At 45.2% G+C, this 20514-nt stretch overlaps 6 non-coding genes across 6 annotated transcripts; 3 read left to right on the top strand and 3 right to left on the bottom strand.

Moving 5' to 3' along the window:
* Nucleotides 1-10318: 10318 nt before the first annotated feature.
* Nucleotides 10319-10389, bottom strand: Trnas-gga (transfer RNA serine (anticodon GGA)). The gene has a single exon. It is a non-coding gene; the product is annotated as a tRNA-Ser (tRNA).
* A 241-nt stretch (nucleotides 10390-10630) lies between these two features.
* On the bottom strand, nucleotides 10631-10701 carry Trnas-gga (transfer RNA serine (anticodon GGA)). The gene has a single exon. It is a non-coding gene; the product is annotated as a tRNA-Ser (tRNA).
* A 241-nt stretch (nucleotides 10702-10942) lies between these two features.
* On the bottom strand, nucleotides 10943-11013 carry Trnas-gga (transfer RNA serine (anticodon GGA)). The gene has a single exon. It is a non-coding gene; the product is annotated as a tRNA-Ser (tRNA).
* Nucleotides 11014-12402: 1389 nt separating this feature from the next.
* Nucleotides 12403-12473, top strand: Trnas-gga (transfer RNA serine (anticodon GGA)). The gene has a single exon. It is a non-coding gene; the product is annotated as a tRNA-Ser (tRNA).
* A 245-nt stretch (nucleotides 12474-12718) lies between these two features.
* On the top strand, nucleotides 12719-12789 carry Trnas-gga (transfer RNA serine (anticodon GGA)). The gene has a single exon. It is a non-coding gene; the product is annotated as a tRNA-Ser (tRNA).
* Nucleotides 12790-13030: 241 nt separating this feature from the next.
* Nucleotides 13031-13101, top strand: Trnas-gga (transfer RNA serine (anticodon GGA)). The gene has a single exon. It is a non-coding gene; the product is annotated as a tRNA-Ser (tRNA).
* Nucleotides 13102-20514: the final 7413 nt, after the last annotated feature.

A 20514-nucleotide genomic window follows, 5' to 3' on the forward strand; every position in this document is an offset into this window, starting at 1 on the left:
TACGCCCTTCACTTTGGCCACCTTCACAACGTCATACGGTCCTTTATATTTCTTGGAGGATGCCGGAAGTCCTTATCTTACTAGTTCTTGGTCGCCCACTTCAATATTCGGAATGTCAGTGTTATGGCGCCTATCGAAGTTGCGCTTCATCCTCCTGCGGTAGCGCTGTTCTTCCTCCGGTGCCCTATGCTTTTCTTTGAGGGCCATAGCTTGGTGAATCTCCAGAACCTCTGTCAGCCGGCAGCACAGGGACTTCGCCGTATGCAGCGAAATGTGGACTGCGTGCCAATCCCGCTGTATGTGATTGGTTATGATGAGCAATAGCAGCTTGCAGACAGCACTTCCATCCTCTTCTAAAGTCAGGGTAGACGTTGATGAACTGTTTTAAGTCTCGCGTCACACATTCGGCAAGGCCATTCGCTGCTGGGTCGTAAGGAGCGGTATACTTCAGTGCAATACCTCGACTTTCAGCCCATGCCTTGAACTTCGTACTCCTACTCCGAAATGCTGGGCCGTTATCCGAAACCACGACTTTAAGATCTTGAAACATAGCGCGGTCTAATAGTGCAATCACGCTATTGACGTCTTCTTTTGCTGGTCTGGCAGCTGCCACGCGGGTACATTCGTCGATAGCCATCAAAAACGCCTGCGTTCTTTGGACACCTTCCCGTTTTTTGCTTAGTTCTGCAAAATCAACATGCACGACCTCAAAACGATGTCTTGGAATGTTCTCCGAGAGCCATTTCATCAATTGTTTGTCGGTACTTTATACTTTTGGCGCACATGACATGAGCAGGTGTATTCTCGGATGTCGTTTCTTCATTTTAGGCCAGTAAAAGCGCTTTCTAATCTCGTCGTACGTTCGACTAAAACCATCATGTCCACCAGACTCAGGGCTCTCGTGATAAAGCTCGAGAACCTTATGTACCATTGTAGACGGCACCGTGTACATGCCGCGTTTGAGCTTCAGTGGCTCTGAACCTTCCCAAAGCTTGAGTTCATTAATAGTGACAGGATCGACGGTGTATGTTGCCAGAGGAAGTCTCGAAAGAGCATCTGCATCGGTAAGACACACCCCTCGTCGGTGGGAGACTTTAAAGTCGAACTGCTGCAGTTCGTTAATCCACCGAGCAATTATTCCCTTTGGCTCTGTAATTTCGAAGAGGTCGAGTTTGATGATCAGTGAATAACTTGAAATGTGATCCTTCCAGATTAGGTCGGAAGTACCGTTCGCTTTGAGAGCAGCTAGGGCTTCCTTTTCTGTTGTGGTGTAGTTCACGCCTAGCTCCTCCTTTGTAAAAGTATAGGAGTAGAACCGAGTTTGTGATTAATCTTGAGGTGAGCTTCTACTATTCTTCCAGGAGTGATACGTGTCTCGTCTAATATTTTCGTACTAACCACACTAACCGAGGCTGCACTGTCAAGCAATGCCTTTGCAAAGTTTCCGTTCACTGTGAGGTCTATGTAGAGAAGAGTCGGGTTACACAGGAAAATAATCTCGCTTTTTTTTCAACGGGTGGGACTGTTCATTCTCTTTTACTCGTTTTTTTGTACATCGAGTGCATGGTCGTCTTCAGTCTCTCGACAGTATAGTGTCCTCACTCCCACAGCTCCTCGAGTTCGCCAACATGGATTTCCGGGGTTCTGTGGTCGATTACGGAAGGGCTGTGTGGTTGCAAAACCTTGGGCGTCTGTGGGATTGCATGGTGGAGTATCCACGCACAACTCTTTCATGCAGGTGAGAAGCACCTCGACTGACTTAGGAGCTTTTACTTGAACCTGCTTCTGTATATCTCTTGTGAGTCCATGTATTATGAGAGGGACGACCGATGCTTGAGGCAGGTTGGAGTCTGCTATTTGCAGTAGGCCTCGTTTCTCAAAGAAGTATTGCAGAGGCGTCTCTGACGGCCTATACCGGAAGCGGAAGGCTTTGTCCCACCTGTCTTCCGAAGGAAGCTTTCTCTCCATTCTTTCCAGAGTTGGTCTGAATGATCTGGGATGCGGAGTTCATATCATTTCATTGCCATTCCGGTGAGAAACACACCAAGTTTCTTCACGCGGTCCTCGTCAACATGCCAAAAATTCTTGTCGCACGCATATTCATAGAAATTAAACCAAGAGGCTGGGCTTGCGGACTGTCCATCGAAGGGCTCCGGTTTTACCAGTTAAACTTTGGGCTTCTGGCTAGCCGTCAGAGATGTTGAGAGTGCATCCATCATTCGTTAGTGTTGTTCCATCCGTTGCTGTTGTTGCACAAGCTGGGGGCGCTGCATTTCGAGGACCTCAGTCATTGTAGCGGTGATCTCTGCCGCTGGTACTATGCTACTCCCTCCAAGTTAGCTTGTAATGAGGTTCCCGTAGTCTGAAAGCTTTAGGTTTACCTTCACGTTTTCTTTTTCCTGCAACTCCGGCAGGGCTGCTTTGGCTTTCCGGAGAATAAGTTCCTTCAACTCCGGGGTGGATAGCACCGTTACAAAAGCAATGCCGGAGGAGCACTACAGTCTTGATGATATATGTGCAAGCGAACACAGTGTGCTTACATATTCAGTAATCGTTCTGCTCCTGGGCAGACTTCGGCAGACTTGCTGCAGTTCTCGGTTGGATGAATTTTCTTTGAGATTATGCTGCCGTCGTCTAAACCCTCTTGTCCACAGTCATCTCTCATGGTGCGCCCGCAGTGTTGTCCCAGAATGTCTTCCACAGTCTGAATTCTGAATGAAGTCTGTAAGCTTGCTCCACCTGACGTGAAACGTCTTGCATACCAAACACTAGTCAGGGCGAAGTTGGAATATAGTCGTACATGTAGCATCTGTCAACACTTGTGGGCCTTCTTGAATCCATACAAAACCGCTGCTAAACAATGCTATTGCAGCATTGCATTAGAATTGATTGCCAAACACCACATCAGCAATGTTACTGCGTCATATCTTCAGTGCAGCACACGCAAATTGCGTCGGAGACACAATCACACTGTTAGCTCTAAGCATCTTTCGAAACACGGCGAAAACATTGAAATAAAGATATTGCACAAGCGTTGAATTTACGTTGTTGACTACACGTTTTGGAAGAAATGCAATTGCAATATTGCATTGACATGCATCAACAATGTAAACGCCACATTACCTGAGTGTAACATATTTATCATTGCTTCAGCAATGTTAGCTTTACACGATATTTGAGACATAGCATGAACATTGAAGCAAATGTATTGCTACAACGACGAATGTGGGCATGAAACATCGCTGCAACACTTCAACGTTGAGGTAACATTGATGCAACACATTTGCAACATCTTGTGCTGTCTGGGCATATACATCTTCATAAATGGAACTTGGGAGCACAATAAGTCCAGGGAATGAAGCACTCTTTGAAATAAAACTTTAATATACACAAACTTTCGTGCAGAACCTGCACTTCATCAAGTAAAGACACAAATAAACGTAGAGCAAAACCGGGCTATTATAGTCTCACACGTCTAGTTACTCGCCTCTTTATGTTAATTATCTACACCCTACCCCCCATGTGCGACGGCACACTTGACAGGAGCCCAAACCGAGAATTTATTACCCACCCTTCATGTCCCCAAGAACACAGGAAACGCCGCACATTGTCTTTACCCCCCGTCACCGTCTTTGCGCCTCCGATTGACTCTGCTCTGTGGTGACAAGTTAACAATCTCGCTTCACTTGACAAAGAACAGACCTGGTTCTAAATGTTGTGTTTGTGTAACTGATTTCCCTATATGTCCATACGTAAGTGGAACTCGTGGAATAGCAGACAGGGTTGGTGGGAAAAAAAGGTAATTATACAGTCCTGTGTCAGTGAACAAATGATGTCATCTACTAATGACTACTAAAATTACAAAACACCAACACAGAACAAGCACCTGCTGAATCATAATTTTTTTTTGTGCGTATCTATTACGGTCGACGGTGCCGCGTTTGTCCGTCACAGAAGAAACGAGATGTACCCTTGACAATTCCTTGCCCTGGACGGTCATCACGTCAATCCACAAGTATCTCGTGTTCTTGGCACACATTACCGGAGCATTCTTGCTCATCATGCCGAACCTGGCCCTTCTGTTCCTTCTCTTCCGTCTTTCCGCGAGGAGGATTTCCCCACTCTGGGGGGCTGCCTCCTGTGCTACGGCTGCAAGCTCCAGTGGCTCCCCTGAGTCGGAGACGTGCAATGAACCTCGGACGAACCTTCGTCCTCTTCCGTCTTCGTCGAGCCAGGTTCAGCCTCAAATACAGATATCTACCTCCGTGCCGGACATAAGGCCGTCCGTGGAATCTTCACCACAACAGAGCCGAACTGAGAACGGTTATCCTGTTCTGCGAACAGAGACATCTGGCATCAACACCCCCACCGAAAAAAGATTCTTTAGTCGTTGACCATTTCATTACCCACATCCCGCCCCTTCTCCCTTCGTATGTAAAGGACATTAATGATCTGCTCTGTAAGACTGATTCCATTAACAATCGCCACACTGATCTTAGTAACCCTATTCTGGCTACGATGGATGTGGTCTCCCTGTACACTAATATTCCACATTCAGAAGGTCTGAAATATGTTGAGAGATTTCTTCAATTATATCCCTCCGATATTCTTGAAACTCCTGCAATTCCCCTTTTATAACTTTTTACTTTCGAGTTTTAAACTACAATAACTTCGTTTTGTCTAACGTACACTACATACAAATCCAAAGGGCCGCTACGGGTTCTTGTGTGTCTGCAAATAATGCAAATCTTTTTATGGGGTCCTTTGAAAAAACAGCGTTGGAATCTCTCTGCGTACGTCCTTTGGTTCATTGCAGATATATAGACGACATATTCGTTATTTGTTCTGGAGATGAAACATGCTTGAAACCGTTTTTAACCACTTTAATTCTCTACACAACTCTATTAAATTTTCGTATAAATTTTCGCACCAATCTGTTAATTTCCTTGATGTTACGGTGTCCCTGAAAGCTGGAAAGCTGATCACACACCTGTATAAATAAAAAAACCTACAACAACAACAATAAATGAAGAAGTGATGATGACATGGGATGTTTCCCCGTGGTAGCCACAGGACACTACCCCATTTCACAGTGGTTAATATGAGAGGATGAATTATGGTGAGAATGAAGAGAGAGAGAGAGAAAAAACCTACACACAGGCGGCAATACCTACATTTTAACAGCTACCATCCCCACGCACAAAAGAAAAATATTCCTTGCGGCCAGCTCTTGCGACTAAAACGAATCTGCTCTGATCATGACGATTTCTCCAGACACGCTCGCGAGATGTCCACCGATTTTTTTTTATAACGGGGCAACCCGCAATCGCTACTTTCCGACGCACTTGAAGAGGCTAAAGTGAGAGACAGAAATTCCCGTAGACCAGCCGCAAAGCACGAGTGCTCCAATATAGTTTTTGCTACTCATTATTCCAAAACCCTCAGCAACTGCAAATCGATTCTGAATCGTCATATTAATATCCTACACACAGATATCAAATTAAAAGTCCTGTTCTCTCACGCACTCTCTGTGACATTTCGGCGTCAGTGCAACACACGTAACTTGCTTGTTTGTCCGAATGTACAGAACCAATCTCCAGGATGTGGCCCTCGCAGCAGAATGAGGTGCCAAACTTGTCAATTTATTTTTCCGTGCACATCAGTCCATAGCTATGCCGGCTATTTTTATTTGAAAATAAGACAATCTTTGAACTGTAATTCTTTTAATATATGCTATATGATTTTCTGTGAGAAATGTGGAATTCAGAACGTCGGCGAATCGTCCAATTCTATCTGAGAAAGATTTTAATGGGTACAAGGTAGATATAATTCATAAACGTCCTACTCCTGTATCTACACACTTCAATCTCCCCAATCATGACTTTAATGCAGATCTAGAAATTATTGTTTTAGAGTCCGGCTTTGTGAATGACTCTAAACGCAAAAATCGAGAGTAATTCTTGATCGCTAACTTTAACTGTTTAGCACCTCGTGGTATTAATGTCTGTCTATAGAGGCCCACTTTGCCAGATAATGGAGAAGGATACACATAATACCCCTCCAGTTAATGCTACCGTGTCTTCTACCTAATCTGTTTCCTCACACCTGTGCCTCAGTTAGATCAGTTCCGCGAACTGCTCTGTCTCCCTTTGTATTGTATTGTATTCTATATAAAAAAGACGTTAAACCACGATCCTTTCTTTTTTTTATTCATTTATGTGGAAACAACTGTGCTTGTTCTGTGTTGGTGTTTTGTAATTTTAGTAGTCTCATCATCTGTTCACTGACACAGGATTGTATAATTAACTTTATTTCCCACCAACCCTGTCTCCTATGCCACGAGTTCCACTTACGTATGGGCATACAGGGAAATCAGTTACACAAACACAACATTTCGAACGAGGTCTGTTCTTTACCAAGTGAAACGAGATTGTTAACTTGCCACCACAAAGCACGGATCAATCGGAGGCGCAAAGACGGTGGCGGGGGGTGAAGATGATGTGCGGCATTTCCTATGTTCTTGGGGACACAGAAGGTGGGTAATAAATTCCGGGCTTGGGGTCTTGTCAAGTGTGGTGTCGCACGTGGGGGGGGGGGGGGGTAGATATTTTAACACAAAGAGGCGGGCTATAATTGCCCGGTTCTGCTGTACGTTATTTGTGTCTTCACCTGATGAAGTGCATGTTGTGCACGAAAGCTTGTGTATATCAAAGTTTTATTTCAAGGAGTGATTTATTCCCTGGACTTATTGCGTTCCCACTACTACCTGACTGGACTGTGTATTTTTCTTCATCGCCTAAGAGTAACTTATTTGACATGTTGTTCATCAACTACAGAAAATGCATAAACTGAGGTGCCTGAATTCCCTCGATAAAACTACGAAACAATCAAAGCGAAACTTTGTTACCTTTAAACTTCTAATATGGGAGCTTTATGTTGGGGTTTTGTCGCGCCACGGGGGCCGCCGGCCAAGCGGGCTTGGAGGCGCCGATTTTAAACAGAAACAAACAAACGTCGTTGGTGGATTCGAAAGATTGAACTCGCAGATTCGGATTCGCGAATCCCTACCTAGGATTCCAGGATTCGGTTGGCACATCCCTAATATAAACGCATGGTTGCCGGGTTTGACGCTAGACGTGCTTCTCTCCGGTGAAGTCTAATGTCTAAAAATCGAATTTAAAGAAGTGTGGGGTATTAATGCATTAATTTTCGCACGAGGACTCCTTTTTTAGTCCTTTATGAACTGCAAGTATGAACGAAAGAGCCCCAACAGCTTGTCAGGGTCCATTGAAAACACAGGGGTGATACAAACACGCCACTGTTGTAACTACCCTCAAGCGGGTGCCTTTGGCGAAACTGCCATCTTGACCTGGTCTCACAGAAGACATCATTTTGAGGTCATGTGACCTTGTTTACATCTCGTTATGCCGCTTACCGACATATCTCCGTCGTCATAAAGCAAAGAGATGAACATATTTTGCCAGCGTAAACCATGCGGTGCTTCTACCGCAACATTGAAGCCCATTTCTCATTAGTTTAAGTACATAGCATCGGCTCAGTGAGTCTTAACGAACGGTCGTCATCAAATCTTTGGAAGTCGTTAACAGTACGAGGCCTTATGCAAAACTGTACGTTTTATTGCGAGATTACCGGGTAAAAATTATTACCGTGATCGAAAGACATCCAAAACGTCGCGCAGAAACAACAACCGCATTGTTTCCAAATGGTTTGGCCGCCGATCACCGGCGCCGCCATCTTTAAGCTCACGTGTGCCTTGACGTTCGCTGAGACGTGCGACCAGGACCTGTCCAGGATGCATTGCGTTCGCCCAACACGCTTTCGTTTACGGAGCTATACATTGAGTGCCACCCCTGTGATTTAAAACGCGGCGGGATCGCTACTGGAAAATGTAGTGAATGCGGTACAAAACTGCTACCCCCCCCATCTAAAATCTCTCACCTGCCAAACGTTGTGTAGAACTTTAAAGCCAGCTTTCTCTACAGTCTTTTCTTCTTTATTGAGTTTCGACGTCAAGTTTAATTATAACATCCAAAAACGTGCCAGAAGTCGACTTTAATTATCTTTCGCTGTAGAAACGTTTCGGTCAGCGCCTTTGCGGACGTCGGAACGCCTCCACAGAAAACTTGGCTTCAGTGTAATTACAGCCCACTACTGCAGATTGACATCATCACAGTTGGGACGCTATTAGTGCGTGTATTCCAATGATCGCACGTGCACAGCGTCCCCAAAACAAATGATTTCCCGCAACACCCCACGAGCAGCCATTAATATAGTCAAGCAGAGCGCTAAAGTTTCAGCATAACCTTTTACTGCCGTGTGTGGATTCTGACAATGTTCCGAGTCATCTTTTTTTTTCTTTATTACGCGGCTCAGACGAAAATTAAGAGCACTCTACACAGTTACTGGCTGCCACAAAAATAATTCATCGTCGCCATAAAACGCATCTACGACTGGTTGTTGCGGCTCTCTCCCTAAATATTAATCAGGCGAACAGTATACATGTTGTTACTGCACGTCTGTTCGTGACGTTTTATGCTTGCTGGCTTTGAGTGATATAACGTACTAGGAATTCCGCCGCCTTCAGACGTAATTGCGTTTGAATGAGCTGGAAAATATTTGTTGCTGGGAAGATTCATTGGATGTATCGTGGGGCGAATATTTGTGGCAACATCACCGATACGACCAAGTTGTTGCGCAGTCATTATTATTTGTTGTTTACGATATTTCGGTCCAATTTCTTTTACTTGTGAATGGAGAGAATTCAGAGACACCGACTGCAAAGCTGGCTTCACCGTAGACTAGAGTACAATGCATGGTAGCCAGCTTGACAGGCCGGAATGAAGATATGCGAGGATGAATAAAATGAGAAAGGGGATAAGAAAGGGAACTTCTGCGTCACATAGTCACGAGCACTGGCCTTTAGGACGATACAACAATGATGCGTACACGCGAGGTCTCGTGCTTAGATCTCCAATCAAAGCCGTAATACATTGGCTCCAGCAGGCTTCTGCGCTGGTTGAATGTCCTGGAATTCGTGGTTGAAGTAGGTCTAGTGATATGGTTGGTCGGGATGGACAGAGGGTGGACAACCATTATGGATCCTCCTTGGATCTGCGAACAGTGACGATGATTCCATTTATGTTTTGATGCTCCTGCAGCAGCCACGGCCTTGATAAACTAACTTTTGCAGTAAAAACAACATGAGAAGAAGAAGAAAAAAAAAGAATGCGAAGCAGTCGCTCAGATCAATATTTGCGATCAAAGAACATGGGACAACGGCGTACAAGGAGTGTTACGGTGCAAGTTAAGACTTCGTCGATGTGCATAATAACAGGTTAAGCTATCAATGTCACTACCTTGTGATTACCTTGTCGCAAAACATTTATCGTCATCAGAAACGGATCAGTATGAAGAACTGCTCCATGACGTACCACGCGTAGATGCAGATGAGTTTCAGGAATCACAGCAGGAGAGCTCGAGCAGTGGCGAGACATCTTCGCAGAATTCTGATCGTGAAAGCGGTAAGACATCTTCGCAGAATTCCAGTCATGAAACGGTACCACTTGCAGACGTGGGACAGCAAATCCCTCGCAGATCAACACGACTTCACAGGCCTCCGGATCGTCTAGAGGTGGATCCCACCCAGAAGAGTTATTGCAACCGAGCGGGCGTACAACTCACAGAACCGCGCAGCTATGAGGACTTCGTGTGTTCACCGCAAAGGCGACAGTGGGAATTGGTAATGGAAGAAGAAATACGATCTCACCGTGAAATGAACACATGGGAGCTGGTTCCTCGGGAACCTGGAATGAAAGTCGTTAAATCAAAGTGGGTGTACCGCATAAAAACAGGACCAAACAGGACCGTGGGGACGTCGCAAGTGTATAGGGTTGGCTATTTTGAAACTTTCTCGCCTGTAGTCAAGTTAACAAGTCTCAGGACCTTGCTGGCTCTAGCAAACGAAGAGGGGATGGAAATGAGACAGCTCGATGTCAAGACGGCATATCTCCATGGATAACTCAGTGAGGAAGTCTATATGGAGCAACCTCCGGGGAGCCCCGACTGTCATTCAACGGTGCGCCGCCTGAAAAAAGCAATTTATGGTTTAAAACAAGCCGGACGTACTTGGTACAAAACACTCGATTCGATCCTCCGAAACCAAGGGTACACCAGACTGGAGTCTGACGTACGGTTGACAACGAGATTTGGTCGAGGCAGACCACACTTAGGGACGACACAAACATGTAAGCCTCATACGCCCGGAATCATCGAAATGCAACAACTCAGGGAAAAGAGGCGCTGACGCCAGGAATCGAACCTGGGTCTTCTGATTTCCGGTCAGATATGCTACCACTACACCACACCAGCACGCCGTTTCCCGTGAGCCATTGAGTGCCGCAAGTAGGGGGGGACGGACAACCAGACACGCTATTCCATTCTCTCTTACATCTTTCTCACTCACTCTCTCATTCATACACGGCCAAGGCGATCTGTAAACGTACGGTTGACAACGAGATTTGGTCGAGGCAGACCACACTTAGGGACGACACAAACATGTAAGCCTCATACGCCCGGAATCATCGAAATGCAACAACTCAGGGAAAAGAGGCGCTGACGCCAGGAATCGAACCTGGGTCTTCTGATTTCCGGTCAGATATGCTACCACTACACCACACCAGCACGCCGTTTCCCGTGAGCCATTGAGTGCCGCAAGTAGGGGGGGACGGACAACCAGACACGCTATTCCATTCTCTCTTACATCTTTCTCACTCACTCTCTCATTCATACACGGCCAAGGCGATCTGTAAACGTACGGTTGACAACGAGATTTGGTCGAGGCAGACCACACTTAGGGACGACACAAACATGTAAGCCTCATACGCCCGGAATCATCGAAATGCAACAACTCAGGGAAAAGAGGCGCTGACGCCAGGAATCGAACCTGGGTCTTCTGATTTCCGGTCAGATATGCTACCACTACACCACACCAGCACGCCGTTTCCCGTGAGCCATTGAGTGCCGCAAGTAGGGGGGGACGGACAACCAGACACGCTATTCCATTCTCTCTTACATCTTTCTCACTCACTCTCTCATTCATACACGGCCAAGGCGATCTGTAAACGTACGGTTGACAACGAGATTTGGTCGAGGCAGACCACACTTAGGGACGACACAAACATGTAAGCCTCATACGCCCGGAATCATCGAAATGCAACAACTCAGGGAAAAGAGGCGCTGACGCCAGGAATCGAACCTGGTGTACCTTGTTTCCCATGCCAATTTACAGGCAAATTCCGTCTGAGTGGCCTGGAGCAGACGTTTTACACAGGGTCAAACGCATGCACATAAAGCCGAATATGAAAACATTCTTTTTCAAGCTTCATACATCAACGCTCTCTGTGAAAGCATGGTTGGAACAGAAAGGCATATATGTTCCATGGTCTGCCAACTGCAGGTTTTGCAAAGTCCCTGAAACCGTTGACCACATCTTTCTTGATTGTACGGAAGCACAGTTTTTCTGGGACGACATACAGATTAAAGTACTGAATAAACGCCTCTCTCTGAATCCACATACAATCAGATTCCTACCATTACATCCGAATGAAGATATACGCTACGATATTATCATGCTGATAGCTATGTATTGCTTGTGGAAGCTGCGTATGGCAGACAGAAATGAAGAGCCATTGGCGTCGCCCATGCAGTATTTTAAAGTAGAAATAACGCAGCTGAAGCTATGCTGCATGCAGCATTTGGAAGCACCACCGTGGTTAGAGCATCTGTGTGAATCGCTGTCCACTATGTAAATTATTACTCTCTGTGTGGGACGTGTTTAACCTGTGCGTTGTGTACCATGTATTTTTTTCTATCCTGTGTATGTATGTAAATTTTTACTCTCTGTATGTGACCTGTGTAACCTGTGTGTTGTGTACCATGCATTTTTTTTGTATCCTGTGTATTTGGATGCTACGGTGTGCATCATTCATTCATCACTCATTAACACTGTACAGTCATAGCTTATTTTAATGTTTGTAAATAAACGTTATTACCTGGTGGAAAAAAAAAAAATCGAACCTGGTGTAGTGGTAGCATATCTGACCGGAAATCAGAAGACCCAGGTTCGATTCCTGGCGTCAGCGCCTCTTTTCCCTGAGTTGTTGCATTTCGATGATTCCGGGCGTATGAGGCTTACATGTTTGTGTCGTCCCTAAGTGTGGTCTGCCTCGACCAAATCTCGTTGTCAACCGTACGTTTACAGATCGCCTTGGCCGTGTATGAATGAGAGAGTGAGTGAGAAAGATGTAAGAGAGAATAGAATAGCGTGTCTGGTTGTCCGTCCCCCCCTACTTGCGGCACTCAATGGCTCACGGGAAACGGCGTGCTGGTGTGGTGTAGTGGTAGCATATCTGACCGGAAATCAGAAGACCCAGGTTCGATTCCTGGCGTCAGCGCCTCTTTTCCCTGAGTTGTTGCATTTCGATGATTCCGGGCGTATGAGGCTTACATGTTTGTGTCGTCCCTAAGTGTGGTCTGCCTCGACCAAATCTCGTTGTCAACCGTACGTTTACAGATCGCCTTGGCCGTGTATGAATGAGAGAGAGAGTGAGTGAGAAAGATGTAAGAGAGAATGGAATAGCGTGTCTGGTTGTCCGTCCCCCCCTACTTGCGGCACTCAATGGCTCACGGGAAACGGCGTGCTGGTGTGGTGTAGTGGTAGCATATCTGACCGGAAATCAGAAGACCCAGGTTCGATTCCTGGCGTCAGCGCCTCTTTTCCCTGAGTTGTTGCATTTCGATGATTCCGGGCGTATGAGGCTTACATGTTTGTGTCGTCCCTAAGTGTGGTCTGCCTCGACCAAATCTCGTTGTCAACCGTACGTTTACAGATCGCCTTGGCCGTGTATGAATGAGAGAGTGAGTGAGAAAGATGTAAGAGAGAATGGAATAGCGTGTCTGGTTGTCCGTCCCCCCCTACTTGCGGCACTCAATGGCTCACGGGAAACGGCGTGCTGGTGTGGTGTAGTGGTAGCATATCTGACCGGAAATCAGAAGACCCAGGTTCGATTCCTGGCGTCAGCGCCTCTTTTCCCTGAGTTGTTGCATTTCGATGGAGTCTGACAACTGCGTCTATGTGCGGCAGACGGCATCTACGAGGATCATCTTGGGGGTTTATGTCGACGACATTCTCTTAATGGCCACTACCGAAAAAAACCTGAGGACGGCCATTATGGAGCTAGGAAAGAAGATCGCACTCAAGGATCTAGGTGAACCCAAGTACATTCTAGGAATCGAGATAGCACGTGACAAACACAAAAAGAGCCTCTCTATCTGCCAAGAGAAGTATGCGAAAGAAATTCTCCAGCGATACCACATGGAGGACTGCAAGGCGGTAACAACACCCATGGAAAAGTATCAACGCGAGGATCAGGTGTACGATCCTGCTCCAGAAAAAGAAGATCGTCCGAATGTACCTTTTCCAAGCCTTGTAGGAAACTTGATGTACCTAGTACAGGGTACGCGCCCGGACATTGCTTACGCTACTCATTACCTGAGTCAGTTTAACAAGTGTTTTCATCTTGGTCATTGGAAAATGGCAAAGAGAATCCTCCGTTACCTGCGTGGAACAAGTACAAGAGGAATAACCTACAAAGCATGCGGGGAACCAGTTATAGGATACTCCGACGCCAGCTGGAATAAATCGGCAACTGGACATTCGCAAAATGGATATGTATACACTTTATCTAGAGGGGAAATCAGCTGGAGATCGGTGAAACAACGAGCCGTGGCTCTATCCACTTGTGAAGCTGAATACGTCGGAATCACCGAAGCCCTTAAGGAGGGGAAGTGGCTGCAAGCTTTCATGGAGGAGCTGGATTTTCTGAAATACGGCGGACGTCCACTGGAAATTAAGAGTGATAACCAAGCTGCCATAAAGCTGATGGAAAACCCTGTTAAGCACCCAAAGTACAAGCACATAGCACTAAAGTACCTTTTTGCACGACATGAAATCGAAGAAGGTTTTTTTGTGATAACCTACTTACCAACGGAACAGATGATCGCGGACTACATGACTAAGCCCGTGAAGAACGCTGAGAACATCATGTGCTCTAAGGGATGTGGTCTATTGTGACTCATTGAATACAGTTAGACATAATATTAGTTTGTTCAACGTGCGAAGGGGGAGTGTTGACTAACACGTTGCAAACTACTAGGTATCAACTCTACTTCGGATTTCGTTTTGTTTTTCGTTTTACTTCATCTTTATCTGTGTGTGAATAAAGGCAGAGGGAGCGAGCTAAAACGGCACGCTCATTCTGGAATGGATCACGGACTGGGTGGTTGCTCGGGCGAAATGTACGAAGCATATGAGCGAGTTAATTCAACAAACTGAACTTCTATTCTTTAAAAACAACTTCAATATATTGTAGTTGTAGCGAGATAGTTTCCTTTGTTTTGTCACATATTGCGTTCACTTCATCTGCTTTTTCTTTTCGGCAAGTGGTGTAACCCCCGCTTTGACTATTGCTGCCTCCCTAAAGTTTATGTGTCAGTTTTGGAAACACTGATATTGTTACATGTGACACATTGTAGTGTACTGCAGCCAGCTTCACTGTTTGACTGATAATTTGCACGGTTACTTTAATACTATTTGAATAACTTTCATCTGATACTGTACCATTAAGTAGGATAGGAATCCATTATGGTTTAGAATTATTTTTCCTTTGCGATGCACCCACACTAATCTTGGTGACAAGTTGTCTCTCATTAAATTCCTTTTGAGTTGTATTTCACACTGCTTACAGCATAATGTGAGAATGAGAAAATGTATGCTTCACATGTTCTCAGCATCCTCTACAGCAACTGCTCTTGGGCTTAAAATCCAGAAACTACACACGAACAAAAAAAAAAAAACAAATGTAGGAAGGGAGTTGCCTCAGGACAGAAGCCGCCGATATTTCGAACAGATACTGTTCTTGTTCTGGGCACAGTCCTCATCATTGGCATGGTATTTAAAGGGTTAGGTGTGACGTCTTTAAAGGTTCATGCGAATTGTGGGTCAACAGCCCGGAGGGAAGAAAGGTTCCGTACGGGCTTCTACGGACGGAGTGAATGGCTGCTTTGTTAGAGTGTGGAGGGGATTATGTGAACGTAGTGATCTAGACTACAGACCGGTTAGAGAAAAATGGAAGGTTCACGAACACGTGGACGAAACGGGACAACAGGCAAGAATTGGCAAGCATAGCGAAAGATAAGGAGGTTAGTGGTTACGTGGGGAAAATTCCAGAACCAGCAAAGAGTTTTTTTTTTAATATTTGTAATACAAAGTTGTGGCATGCAATAAAGAAAGTAGAAAGCAGTGGCCATGCAGAACATAACAGATGATAATGGATGTAGAAGGGAAAAGCATATTTTATTTGTGAAGTGTTTCTAGGGTGCCTTGTGATTTGTTGATACCGGACGGGTGAAGAGCGTTGAACTTGTATATGAGATAAGACTCCCTATCACGTCTGTCACGTGTGGATCTAAACCCGGTTTCTAGAATATATAGTTTAATGTTGTCAAAATTGTGACCAGGAACGTTAAAGTGTTCGGCGACTGCTTTGGGGAGTTTGTTGGACGTGTCGGTTCTGTGTCCGGTAAGGCGGTTCTTCATTTGCTGGCCGGTTTCACCAATGTATTGCATAGAGCAGTCGCCGCATTCAATGCAGTATATGACATTGGAGCTTGTGCATGTGAATGCGTGGTTAACGGGGTGGGTGTAATTGCTCGCAGTGCTTTTGATGGAGTTAGCGTGTTGAACGTGCTTGCATGTTTTGCAGCGCGGGAGGTGGCACGGTCGTGTTCCCGTGTACGGGGTGCTCGTTTTACTGATGTTGGCATTGACCAAGGAGTCTGCCAGGTTTTTTGCGCGTCGGTATGGTCACCTGTATGGGATTTGTGAATATATTGCTAAGTCGGTCACTGCTTTGGAGGAGGGGCTCGTGCTTCTGTAGAATGGCTTTGATGTTTGGAAGAGCGTTGGAATATCTTGTGATGAAGCTTATTTGGCACGCGTCAGGATTTTTTCGGTTTTCCAGAACCTCGTCTCGATCGAGTGTGAGTGCCTTGCGACGGAATTCGGTTAGGAGGGAGTCTGGATAGTCCCTTTGGGCAAGTGTACTGCAGGGTTCTTTCTCTTTCTTTCTTTATTTGGTAAACTAATTAGCCGAACACAGAGTCAGATATGGGACTGTTAGGGCGGACGCTGTTATACAGCCCATGAAGAAAAATTAAAGAAAAAAAATAGCAGCATACTGTCCCGAGAGGGCAAAGATACTAGATATACCACATCTTGCGTAAATATGCACTTTTGGACACTGTGAAAAGATTACTTCAGCAAACACTAATTACAGACATTGATTACAGGCATTGATAACGATACATACATTGATTGGATAATAATCATGGTCTAGTTTACGGATATAATTAGTTGCAGAGGAAGTATTTTCGACACTTGTATTTAAATTGATGGAAAGAAGTAAGATTTCTAATGTCTACTGGCAAATTATTCCACACCGTACAGCCGTAGAATTTGAAAGAGAAAAAACCAAAATTAGTCCTCGGTGTAGAGATCTCAAGCATGACCGTGTTACTTCTGAAAGCATAATTCATGTCACGACGACTGGGTAAAAGGTGTAGAATGCTTACAGATCTTGAGAGTATTCTGTGCATTGATTGGGACACTTTATAGCGGACAAGATGATAAATATCATAAAGTCGCAGAAAGTTAAATGCAAATGTTATTGAATCCCGAGGGCTAATTGCCAGCATGATCCGAAGTGCTCTTTTCTGTAACACATGGAGCGGGTGAAGATTATGGTGATAGGTGATACCATAAATTTCAAGGGCATAGGAGATATGGGAGTAAATTAAGGCGTAGTATACAGTAAGAAGCGTAGTGATAGGAACCAGGTTGCGAAGTCGGGCTAGAGCGTATAAGCCAGGCGATATTTTTTCACGAACATACAGGATGTGTTCGTGCCAGTGAAGATTTTCATGGAAAACAACTCCGAGGAATTTGACGCTTTGAACCCTGGGAAGAAGGTGTCCCCCGAAAGATAGATGGTTATCTTTGATGTTCAGCCGTTTCTGGTGGGGATGGAATATAATGGTACGAAGATTTTTTATAATTCGCTACCAACAAGTTCCTGGTTAGCCAGCAGTGTAGCTTCTCCAGGGTGAGATGAGCCTTAGTGTATAACGAGGTAAGGGTGTTAGCTTTGATGAAAATTGTAGTGTCATCGGCGTAGAGATAACATTGCTCTGGGAGGTAGCCTGGTAAGTCGTTTACGTAAATCAGAAATAAAAGAGGTCCTAAGGGCGAGCCCTGAGGCACCCCTGTGTCAATAGGACGGATGTTTGAGTTGTGCTTGTTTACGACTACGTACTGACTGCGATCGTTTAAATAACTGCGAAATAGCTGTAGAGGTCTCCCTCTTATTCCAGACATTTCAAGTTTTTGTAATAGGATACCATGGTTTATTAAGTCGAATGCTTTCGATAGGTCGACGAAAATTCCCATGGAGATTAGTCTTTCCTCAATGTTATTTTTAATACCTTCAGCTGCGCTAATGAGTGCGTGCGTTGTGGATTTTCCCCTTCGAAAACCGAACTGGTATGGATTAAGAATGTTGTGTAAATTGAGAAAACCTTCCAATCTCGTTAGAAGAACTTTCCCAAAAACCTTGCTGAAGGAAGGTAGCAGAGATATGGGGCGATAGTTGGTAACGTCTGTCCGGTTGCCCTTTTTAAAGATAGGAATTACTTTGGCCTTTTTCAGCGCAGTGGGGAAGACGCCGTCATAAAACATTTCGTTCACGAGGTAAGCCAGGGGCTCGGCTAAGTGATGGCGGAAACGCTTTATGAAGGTGACAGATATGTTATCGTGACCAGCGGAGTTAGATGGTTTTAACGAACATATGGTGGATATTATTTCTTCAGCGGTTGTGGGCGTGAGGAGAAAAGAGTTTGGACATCTTGAGGGGAGAATGCAGTGCTCGCTAGGAGACGCACTATATGACATGGGGACATGTGCTGATATGTTTGAGTAGTAGTCGTTAAACATATTTGCAACCTCGGCTGGGTCGTTAATTGTATCATTATTTGAGTTATGCAGTGAGATAGGTGTAGAAGCTTGTTTACTGCGTCCTCTGTTTAGTGCAGTATCGATTGTCTTCCAGAGCTTTTTCTGCTTACCAGCGGATTCTTCAATTTCAGAGGAAAAGTACCTCTGTTTCGCAAGTTTTAATATGTCTCTTTGTTTGTTATAGTATTTTTTGTATCGCATAAGGAGCTCTTCTTTGCCAGGATACAAGCGACATTTTCTGTGCAAGTTGTTCTTGTGTTTAATGCTCTTGTGTAGTCCTTTGGTGACCCATGGCTGCTTTATAGTGCTACGTTTGCTAGTGTTCGTCAAGCTTCTCAGCGTAATCTGTGTCGTTTGAACAAATTCTGCGTAGTCTTACACTCTGCCCATTAGGAATTCCAACCTCACAGTGACGCGGGTGGTGACTCTTGAAGTGAAGGTATTGTTGTTTGTCAGTTGGCTTTTTGTACAGGGTTGTGATGAGGTTGCCGTTGTCTAGTGATATTGTGGTGTCGAGGAAGTTAATTAAGTGAGTTGACTGTTGTGATGTGAACTTTATGTTGCTATGCGCGGTGTTCAGTAGATCTACGAACTTTTGAAATTCATGTTCCCCGTGTTCCCATATTATGAGTATATCATCGATGTATCGAAGGTATACAGTGGGTTTTAATGAGAGGGCGCTGAGAACTTTGTTTTCTAAGAACCCCATGAAGATATTTGCATATGTGGATGCAACAGGTGTGCCCACTATTGTAACGTGTACTTGTAGGTAGTATTTGCCATTGAACTCGAAGTACTTCAGTTTAAGGAAAAAGTCAATTAGAGCGAGTATGGTTTCCGTGTCTTTTCTGGTGTTTGTTGTAGAAAGGGTATTGCAGAGGGCTGTGATTCCGTCGTTGTGTGGGATGTTAGTGTACAGTGATGTCACACCGAGCGTGGCTAGTATTGTGTCCCTACCAAATGTACGAGTGTTGTTTATATCTCTGATTATTCTGAGGAGGTGAGGTGTGTCTTGTACATGCGATGGCAGTGTTGTCGGAATATGGTTTAAATTGTGGTCCAGGAATTTCGAGAGTCTTTCTGTTGGTGTGTTGTTATTAGATACAATTGGCCTGCCGGGGATGTCAGCCGTATAGAGCTCGTTGGCGTGTACCTTGTGGATTTCGGGCAGTAAATAGAAACGACCTGCGCCTGTGTTTGATGAGGTGAGATATCTGAGGTCATCACGTGTGATGAGCTTTCGTTCGTGGAGGTCCTGTATGGTATGGGCTATTAGCGCCGTGTACTCCTTTGTTGGTTCATGGTCTAGTTTGAGGTAGTGTTGCGTATTGTTGAGTTGCCTATGAGCTTCAGAAATATATTTATCTGTGGGCCAGATGACGATACTCCCACCCTTATCTGCGGGCTTGATAATTATATCATCTCTGTCAGCTAGCGCTTTAATGATGTCACGCTGTGTTTTAGTGAGGTTGTGACCACGCGAGCTTTGGGAAATACCGCGAAGGATGCCGTTGCTTACTTGTTTAATGTACAGGTCTAATGCGGGTTCTCGGCCGTGATTTGGTGTCCAGATTGATGGTAGTCGGAGGTTGTTGTTGTTTTCTTGTGTTGTATGAGCGAAGAATTCTCTAAGGCGTAGCCGTCTCGCAAAGTCTGATATGACTGTGGATTTCGTATTCGTTAACAGAATTGAGTGTAAGGCAGAATGTTAACCCCCCAGAGAGGACTTGTAGTTCGACGCTGGTTAGTGAGCGTGATATATCTATTACAGTGCTTGCGCCAGCGTTTTCTCGGGGTTTCTCGGGGTTTCTCGCGTCGGTGAGACTGATATTGTTCATATGGGCCTGGATCGTAGCGAGTTGCGCGTGGCACTGTTTCTTTAATATTTCTAGAAACGTACGGGCTGTGTTGTTAAGGGCTGATGCCCACTCTAGCTTTAGTTCAGGTGTCAGTTTTCCTAATGCAGGAGCTGTTTTAGGGGTGAGGCCTTTAGGTACTGTGTTGTGAGCCAGGTGGTGGGTGTAGATCCGTAGATGATGTAGGTATCGGCTACGTTTCTCCATGAGTTTTCGCATTCGTAGAAAGTTCGTTGACTGCATGGTAAGCTGGTGATTAGATAGTCAACGGTGTTTTCTGCGTGATGTGCGCGTGCGTCGTGTCTGTGGGGTCAGTGGCTGTGGAGACTCGCTGTGTTCCTCGATGTCATCTGTCTGTGTTTGCGTGCTTGTGGTTTTCCGTGTCACAGTTTGCGTGAACTTTGTGTGTGTGCGGGTTGTGTTTGGAGTGTTGTCGTTTGCCGCGTGTGTATGCGTGGGTGCAGTGGTCGTTGTGGTCCCCTTTGATGCCATCGTGTGTTCTGGCGTGTT

Source organism: Ornithodoros turicata, unplaced genomic scaffold (genome assembly GCF_037126465.1).
Source record: "Ornithodoros turicata isolate Travis unplaced genomic scaffold, ASM3712646v1 Chromosome21, whole genome shotgun sequence".
Lineage (NCBI taxonomy): Eukaryota > Metazoa > Arthropoda > Arachnida > Ixodida > Argasidae > Ornithodoros > Ornithodoros turicata.